Source organism: Pinus tabuliformis, chromosome 7 (genome assembly GCF_031772625.1).
Source record: "Pinus tabuliformis cultivar Carrire ecotype Pingquan chromosome 7, CPIR1, whole genome shotgun sequence".
NCBI lineage: Eukaryota > Viridiplantae > Streptophyta > Pinopsida > Pinales > Pinaceae > Pinus > Pinus tabuliformis.
This window is the reverse complement of record NC_142293.1, coordinates 1,339,101,944-1,339,111,979: the sequence shown is the minus strand read 5'-3', so window position 1 is coordinate 1,339,111,979 and position 10,036 is coordinate 1,339,101,944.

Here is a 10,036-nt window from a genome sequence, read left to right as displayed (position 1 = left end):
AACTGAAACATCTTAGTAGCCAGAGGAATAGAAAGCAAAAGAGATTCCCGTAGTAGCAGCGAGCGAAATGGGAGCAGCCTAAACCGTGAAAACGGGGTTGTGGGAGAGCACAATATAAGCTTTGTGCTGCTAGGCGAAGCGGTTGAGTCCTGCACCCTAGATGGTGAGAGTCCAGTAGCCGAAAGCATCATTAGCTTACGCTCTAACCCGAGTAGCATGGGGCACGTGGAATCCCGTGTGAATTAGCAAGGACCACCTTGCAAGGCTAAATACTCCTGGGTGACCGATAGCGAAGTAGTACCGTGAGGGAAAGGTGTTTGCATTACTTAAGTGCCACGATCCTTCCTATCCACCTGTCGTGTTCACCACCTCTTATTTACTTTCTCACTTACAAAACTTATATATTCTACGGGACAGCTCCTTCCTCTCGATGGAAGTGGTGGGCCCAGGTGCATGGGCATACCTATCATATAAAAAATTCCGGATGTGAACCATAACCTATATATATGAGGGTATAGGAGTATAGGTGTTATGAGTATGAGTCAGATGTATGGGGATAGGGTCTAGAGGGATAGGTAGGCTAGGCGGATTAGGCAGATAGGTAGATAGAGAGATGGAGGATGGTAGGCCAGATAGATAGATAGGCAGGATGGATAGGCGGATGCAAATGAAGATTGAACTTTGCAGACATTTCTGTAATCAGTTAGACAATCAGTTTGTAAGAGTCTACCCCTTGTAGGCAAGAGTTTAGAAAAAAGTGTAGAGATGTAAACGAAAGCACTGGAAATTTCTCTCCCTGCACTTTGATGGGAGGCTAAAAGTCTTCCAAGTGCCAATCAGTTCTTGGAATTTTGTACTAATATGCTGTCTGGTTCAGCTGTAGCCTATTTTAATTTAACATCTAACAATCCACTGTCCCTAGTAATTTTATGAAGACTTCCTTTACATAGGGACACTAAATCTACGTTGAACAGAGAAAGGAGACTGATTTTGGAGGAAAATTTCATGCTATATAAAGCCTGCATACTTCTAATCCATTTGCATTCATCATCTTCAAGATTCCAGTAGCTTTTAAGTTTAGTTTCGAAAGAAGATCTGGGGATCATCATCTTGTACAATTCTCCTGTTTTGTATATTGAAAAAGGGACACCATATCTCCAACTCCAGTCACTGCCATTCTGAGAAAGGGGAACAGCTAGTCCGATCTTAGATTTAATTTCTTTTCAAGTTCAAAATAGGCTTCACAAATATTCAAAAGGTGACTTTGTCACTCTCTGGTAGCACCGTAGCTGTTTGCATTTGAGTCACAGTCCTTTGAAGCTATGATCAACATATTCATATGTTTCAAATATCGTATAATGCTTTATCTTTTCAAATTTGTTGACATATATATTTGAAAATTTCTACCAATCACTGATTCCTGGTTGCTCCTCTTGTCTTGGATGACGTAGTATGGGTGCATGTTTACAGACTTCAAATATGGATACTCATAGTTCTCTTTCCCTTTTTGGTTGCTTAATTTCAGGAACTCAGTATGTCATATTCAGCTCCTCATTATTATTACAGAGGTCCTTATATGACATTTAGGTCCTTGCAGGAATGAGTGCCCAGGTCCTTGCAGGAATGAGTGCCCATTTTTCCACTGTGTGCAGGATGGTAGCAATGACTTGACTGCTGCATTGTTGAGATAGATATCATGGTGTGAGGATTCCAGGTGTCTAGGTTTGTTCTCAAGGGAGGTATTAGATCCTAGGGGCAATAGATGGTAAACTCTTAAAATAAAAAAAACAGAGTTTCCTTGCTTTGAATCATACCATTGGTGTATTTCTCTCCTTTTTTACACTGAAATTTGTGAATAGTTGCCTCAACATAAGACCTGTTAGCTTTTATGCTCTAGCTTCTGTATCATAACATTGATGAGAAATATAGAAGGCTGGCCATGACTGTGCACAGGAATTTAGCAGCATTAGGATAGACCATTCAATGATTGCGTGATTAGGCAAAGAAAAATAAAAGGTGCCCCATGCTCAACCTCAGAAAATATGTGTTCCCTCAAATTCCAACCAGTGTGAATTTTAAGGGATGCAAATGAAGATTGAACTTTGCAGACATTTTTGTAATCAGTTAGACAATCAGTTTGTAAGAGTCTACCCCTTGTAGGCAAGAGTTTAGAAAAAAGTGTAGAGATGTAAAGGAAAGCACTGGAAATTTCTCTCCCTGCACTTTGATGGGAGGCTGAAAGTCTTCCAAGTGCCAATCAGTTATTGGAATTTTGTACTAATATGCTGTCTGGTTCAACTGTAGCCTATTTTAATTTAACATCTAACAATCCACTGTCCCTAGTAATTTTATGAAGACTTCCTTTACATAGGGACACTAAATCTACGTTGAACAGAGAAAGGAGACTGATTTTGGAGGAAAATCTCATGCTATATAAAGCCTACATACTTCTAATCCATTTGCATTCATCATCTTCAAGATCCCAATAGCTTTTAAGTTTAGTTTTGAAATAAGATCTGGGGATCATCATCTTGTACAATTCTCCTGTTTTGTATATTGAAAAGGGAACACCGTATCTCCAACTCCAGTCACTACCATTCTGAGAAAGGGGAACAGCTAGTCCAATCTTAGATTTAATTTCTTTTCAAGTTCAAAATAGGCTTCACAAATATTCAAAAGGCGACTTTGTCACTCTCTGGTAGCACCGTAGCTGTTTGCATTTGAGTCACAGTCCTTTGAAGCTATGATCAACATATTCATAACTCAATGCCTAAGGGAGGGAACATACTCCAACCTCATTGAAAATATTGTTCTGTTTCTGTAATCAGTTAGACAATCAGTTTGTAAGAGTCTACCCCTTGTAGGCAAGAGTTTAGAAAAAAGTGTAGAGATGTAAATGAAAGCACTGGAAATTTCTCTCCCTGCACTTTGATAGGTAGTTAACTCCACAAATCATTTTTCCTGAAGCATAAACTCTCCCTTTAATCCGTAGCTCACTACATGTACTCAATTGAATGCATGGTTTGTACATTTAGTATAACCTGCAATTTGCTCTATTGCAGTGCTTTATTCATAAACATGGGTGCCATCCATTAAGGTTACTGATCCTACCCAGGAGTGTAAAGTGCCTAGGCACAGTCTGTTCTTGGTGTGGACCCACGAGCTGGTCCATAAGTATCTGTGATCTACTATGCCCTGACAGATGCTTGATGTTAGCACTAAATGTAGGTTAGAATGCAATCTTAAATTAGAAGTGCACCTAACAGTCTGCAATTATTCAAATGTACGGTCTACCAGAAGAAGAAAAAAAAACAAATATGTGCAACAATCCCTCCCTCTCTCACTGATGTCAAATGCTATGAATTGGCCCCTGCATCATTTTTCTTGCTTTTTGTGGCAGACTGTTGAGCAAATAGTGGCATTGATTGAGAGGAAGCATTATTTTCTAGTTTGTAGGTAGGAGGGAAATTCTGGAATCTGTTTCCATCATATGTGCTTGAACTCTGATTCCTTCAGCTTTTGCAAACAGAGATGATATTAAATGCACAATCATTATAATCAAGTAGTACATTTCATGAGCATCACCAATAATACATAACAGGATACTGATTTAAAAATCTGTTACACCAGCTGTACACTGTGCAACTTGTGTAATGAACTGTGTATATTCAATACTTTAATGTCATATCAACGCTGCAATGACATCTTCATGTTTATGCAATTTATGTGTAACTGTTTTAGTCATGTATCCTAAAATTCTCATGACATTGAATCTATCCCTGAACTTTGATGGGCCACTACTAACTTGTGGGTGGCTAAGATTCTCCATCATTTTCAGTGGCTTCCTCATGCTGAACATCTAGTTGATTTGTTTGAGGTTCTCAAGTTGTCATGCGAAACGGCTCATCCTGTTCATTATGTTCCCATCATACGGGTGCATGGTTTGTACATTTAGTATAACCTGCAATTTGCTCTATTGCAGTGCTTTATTCATAAACATGGGTGCCATCCATTAAGGTTACTGATCCTACCCAGGAGTGTAAAGTTCTGGAATCTGTTTCCATCATATGTGCTTGAAGTAGTAGATTTCATGAGCATCACCAATAATACATAACAAGATACTGATTTAAAAATCTGTTACACCAGCTGTACACTATACAGTACTCATACGTTTATAAACAGTAGCTTATGACACCAGTTAATTCTATCAACAAACTGTGCATTTGGCCAATTCAATTTACAAGATCATCTGTTTCCTTCATGCCTCAACAAACACCCTAACAATGCCCTTCAATTCTTAGATTACACCTTGCTGTTTAGCCATAGGTACCCTAATAGGCCTTGCTGCCCAGATCAGACTTCAGAAAGGATTTCGCTACCACATTTGACCCTCAGAAGGATCTGATGCCAAGATTGATACCTTAGCAAGGGTCTGCTACCCAATTTGACCTTCACAAGGGATCCACTGCTACAAATAACACTGCAGGGGTAGTCCGTGGTTGATAATAGAGCTTCAATGGGAGCCCATGCTATCACTATTGTATGATATCTGTCAATAGTCAACCTTTGTGTAACTTCTTCTTGTACACAAATTGAATTATCAGCACTTTCCAGCTCAAGGCAGGGACTTGCTGCCATGCAGCACCCCTTGTTTTGAACTTGAAACTGGGTGAGGATTAAATTTTAAAGATATCAACTTGTCTACATTCTCATGAGTAAATAGAATCAATATATTACATAATGTTTTAATTATTTTGTAATGGTTTGGAACCTTGTTGCTTGAAAATCCCTTAAAAACCCAAACACTGTTCTCATATAAAATATAAATATTTTTATTGAAATAAACTAAAATGCATATAATAAATATAATATTAATAAATATTATTTTATTATTTAAAAAATATAAAAGTTATAAATAATTTTCTTTATAATTTTTCTAAAATATTATAAATATATTATTTTACATAAAATTTCAATGACACAAATAAATAATATATAAATAAATCTAATATAAAATTTAAAACGTTTAGTCAATTACTTATTATTGTAACATATTCTTATTTTTACCTTGCAATTATGATGACCAAACCAACATTTGGAGAGCCATGACTAACCAAAACATACACTTTTTCTCTCTCTCTCTTATATATATATATATATATATATATATATATATATATATATATATATATATAAACAACTAAAGGTTGGACTAACTTATGCATACTTGGTCTAAAGGAAGACCACCGGTTTTTCTTGTTGCTTTAAAAATCTATACCCTTATCCATTGAATTGAGTGCAGGAATCTTTCACACTAGGAAAAGTCGAGTTTATGACTAAGTCCTGATTAAATGTGGTTAGGCCAATTTTTTGAGTTAGCAAAACCATCGAATATTGGGAATGTGAAGGGACAAGTCAGCTGGGTGGTCCCCATCTCAATTTCCCTCCTCAAGGTCTGAAGAGACAAGGCATGCATATGAAGTACCGAGGAACCTAGAGAGGCATTCTCTCGGTCATGCCATTGGAGGCAAAAGGTGGAGGTGCTAAGATATATGTGTATGCATACACCCTCAATAAGGGAGATAATAGAGTACTCATAACCTTCCTTTCCCATTCTGATTCATATAGTTGATTTCTAATGTCCTCAAAACAAAGAGAAGATAATGTACCAGTCATTCATTTAGGTTGGTTAAAATCAGGTAGTTTTTTACCATTCTCACTCATGTTGGTTCTAATCACATTAATCGATTGTTGAAAGCACTCGTATCATCTATGCTAAAGAGTGCTCACACCATTTTCTTCACCCTAGTCAAAGAGCTAGCAAACCATCCAATGCTTGTACTAGACACAATATCTTGCATTGCCCTATTGCACCACCTTTGAAATAGACTTCTATCACATCATTCCCTACTAAGAATGCTCGTAACATTCTCCACTAGTAATGGTTCAATTGCACCATTTCTCCTTCGCGATGATCATGTCATTATTGCACCATCTCTCACTCATTGGGTTTAATTGATATAGCCCTTTCAGAGCTCTAGCATGCCAACGCCATTCCTTGCTGACTCAAACTAGATCAATCGGCTCATTTCCATCTATTATCATCTTGGATAAAATAACAAAGCTTCTCTCAAAACTCTAGCTTACCAGGATCCCTATGACATTGTTATCACTTTATCTATAGATGAAGCTCATGGACCTGAATGATCAACCTATGTAAAATCATTGATTGCTACCTTGCTTAAATTGGTGTTATCAGATTGCAAAGTAGAGATTGAATTGGTTGCTTGCATAAGTTTTGTTAAAACACCTATCCACTGGGTGCTTCCTAACCACCTAAAACTCCCTTAAACCATGGATGCAACTTCGGGGTGGTAAGCTACAAGAGACGTTGCAATGTAGCTAACCTATAGTTAGGAGGAGAGTGGAAGTCCCTCCTTTAGTTTCCTGTTAAATCCACACAAATAAGTATATAAATTAATGCATATTTCATTTGAGATTGTACTGGTATAATGATAAGTTGATGTAAAGCCCTATTTTATTTATGAAATAATACTTGATTTATTGTATAGTCATGGTTAATATATTGTTTTGATTTCCCATAATTTTTTTGGATACTTGAGATATGTGGTTGCTACCTTCTTAGTAAAATGCATGTCATAATATAGGTTTAATATATATCTATGAATATATGAATTTTTTGTTAATAATCTTGAATGAACCATGGAATTTAATGTCATATTTTAATATTCATAACCATGTACATTCATGAGAAACTAGCATGCTAAGGATTGACTAACTAGTTTATGTTTCCATGAATATAGATTGTATGTTCTACATATGTTACTATCATGCATAGTTGCAGGTTTCCTGGGATCCACTAACATACCCAAGATTGACAAAATTTCCTTACAGGTATGATTACTTGAACTATGCGTTTTATTTCCATATTCATGTTTTATTGGATTACTTGCATGTCTATGACTGACTTTAAGGCTTCAATTATATTGGATATTGAAACTCGGAAATTCTCTTCCATCATGATGATTGTCGGGGCATCTTGTACTGAAAACAATTCTTAGACTATGCAATACACATTTTACACTCAAACTATGTAAATTATGTTCTATTTATGTATGATAGGATATCTCATCAATTACAATTATCCAGTATTGTGCTCAAAAGAGAAGTTTCCTCTCAAATTTATGCCTCATGGTTGTTCTAGTCAATGATATGATGAAGGTTAGAAAATTGTATATTCAGTCTCCTTAGTCTCTTTACCTTATAGACATAAATTATGCTCAACTTACTCCTGAGTAGTGTTAATGTCATAGTCTTCCTCTAACCATATCACTAGTGAAATTCCAACGCAGAATTTTGGGGTTTCCCCATTTCCTTATCTCAGTGATTGTTAAATCAATAAGTTTGGATGACTAACCTCATTACCAAGCTAGAAAAATGTAAAGAGTCCAACCTCAAATGAATCATTCTAGTGTTGGATGTGAAACCTGATTATCTTCCTGATTCATAGGTCTTGTTTCAGCCATGTTTGGATCTGAATCCCTGGTGGTGGGGTGTGGGGGGTCTTCCCCCCACTATTGTTTCCTTTGGGGTCCAAGGGGGGCATTTGCATGTTTGGAACCACCCCCCCCCCCCCTGGTGGGGGTTCAGGGGCAACATCCCTGAAGCTAAAAATAGATGAAAATTTTCCTTATAAAATATTGTAATTTCATAGCCAATCTAGGTCATTCATTAGGTGGATGATATGGTGGTAGAAGTTATGTTTAATTTAGGGTTTTTTTCCCTAGAAGGAAACCCCTCGATTTACATGAGGGAATTGTATTGTGGATGTGGATTATTATTCTAAGTGAGAAAGAGAGAGGAGATTGTGTGAGAGAGAAGAGGAAATTACAATAGATCTGTTGTAGGTTGTATCTCTTGATTTTGCTAGATAATATAAAAGGAAGTACTAGCTATTTCTCTGTGGACGTAGCCCAAATTGGGTGAACCACGTATATATGTGTTTCTCTTGTTTTATGCGTTTCTGTGTTTGTGTTTATGCAATATTTTATGTGTTCCATTGCTCTATTAAATAATTTCTAACAACTGGTATCAGAGCCGAAGGTTTATTTGGCTAATAAACTTGTAGGAGAGAAGGTTCCCTGGTTCGAGTGGGAGAAATGGCAGAATATGGTAGGTTTAGGGTCAAGAAATTTAATTTCCAAAATTACCAGTTGTGTAAGATGCATATAGAAGATTATCTGTATCAGAAAGATCTATAACTACAATTAAGTGGAAAATCAAAGAAGTCGACGAGTATGATGGATGCAAAATGGGAGATTTTCGATAGAAAGACACTAGGAACAATACGATTGTGTCTAGAAGCGTCAGTGGCTTTTAAAATTTTGAAGGAAACGACAACAAAAGGTTTAATGATGGAATTGGCCAAACTATATAAAAAACTCTCAGCCTCAAATAAGGTATTTCTTATAAAGCGTATATTTAGTTGGAAGATGTCAGAAGGTGGATCTGTCGCTGATCATTTAAATGAATTTAATACGGTTACCAGTGAGTTAAGTTTTGTAGGGCTAAATTTTGATGATGAAGTTAGGGCTTTGTTATTTTTGTGCTCATTGCCAGAAATTTGGAATGGTCTAATTATGGCTATTAGTAACTTTTTCTCTGGATCTAGTACTTTAAAGTTTGATGATGTTGTTGGTGCCATCCTTAGCGAGGAAATGCGACCGAAAAGCTAAAATGAGACATCAGGGAATGTTTTGATTGCAAAGACTAGGGGAAGAAAAATGGAAAGAGGAAGGATCCTATGAAATCATAGTAAGTCAAGAAAAGGCATATTCAAATATAGATCAGGGATAGTGTGCTAGAAATGTGGGAAGAAAGGACACCTAAAGGAACACTGCAAATCTCAAAAGAGAAAAGGAGATGCACAACATGATAACAATCAAGAAGTGAATGACAGATGATGTGTTGCAAGATGTTGTGATTCTTTCATTAGAGAATATTATTGATGTCTGGGTGGTTGATTCAAGGGCCTCATTCCATGCCACACCTGATAGGAAACATTTGCATGACTATGTTCAAGGATATTTTGGACAAGTTCGTCTCGGTGATGATAAATCCTGTAAAATAGTTGGAATGGGTAAGGTATTTATAAAGAAAAAAATGGAAACCAATGGCTATTGAAGGAGGTAAGGCATGTTCTAGATCTAAAGAAAAATCTAATTTCAGTAGAGTAGTTAGGTGGTGAAGGTTGTGTAACTACATTCATAATTAAAACCTGGAAGGTCACTAAAGGAGCCCTGGTAATAGCAAAAGGAGAAAATGTCGGTACCTTGAATTTATGAAATGGTATTTCTAATTCTATTAATGCTTTAACCTCCACAGAACATATATGACTTTGTGGTGTCATAGGCTCAGGAACATGAGTGAGAAGGGGATGCAGATTCTTCACTCAAGAAATTTGTTGCCAGGTTTGAAGCATGTTGATTTGGATTTCTGTGAAAATTGTGTTTATGGAAAATAGAAGAGAGTCAGATTTATCAGATTTGGGAAGGAAATAAGAGAGAAAAATTAGAGCTCGTGCATACATATGTATGGGGCCCTACTCATGTATCATCTCTCAGTGGCTCTCGCTATTATGATACTTTTATTAATGATGCAACTAGGAAAACCTGGATTTATTGTATTCGAAATAAATCTAATGTATTTGATATTTTCAAAAATGGAAAGATTTAGTTGAGAATGAGACAAGAAAAAATTTGAAGTGTCTCAAATCAGACAATGGAGGTGAATACTGCAATAAAGTGTTTGATAACTATTGTTAAGAGCATGGAATTCATAGAGAGAAGACAGGTCCAGGAACATCACAAGAAAATGGCGTGCCAGGAAGGATGAAAAGGAAAATCATGGAGCGTGCAAGGTTCATGAGATTGCATGCAGGATTTCCCTTACAATTTTGGGAAGATGTTGTAGATATTGTTGTTTGACTAATAAAGAGAGGGCCTTCAAGTTCCTA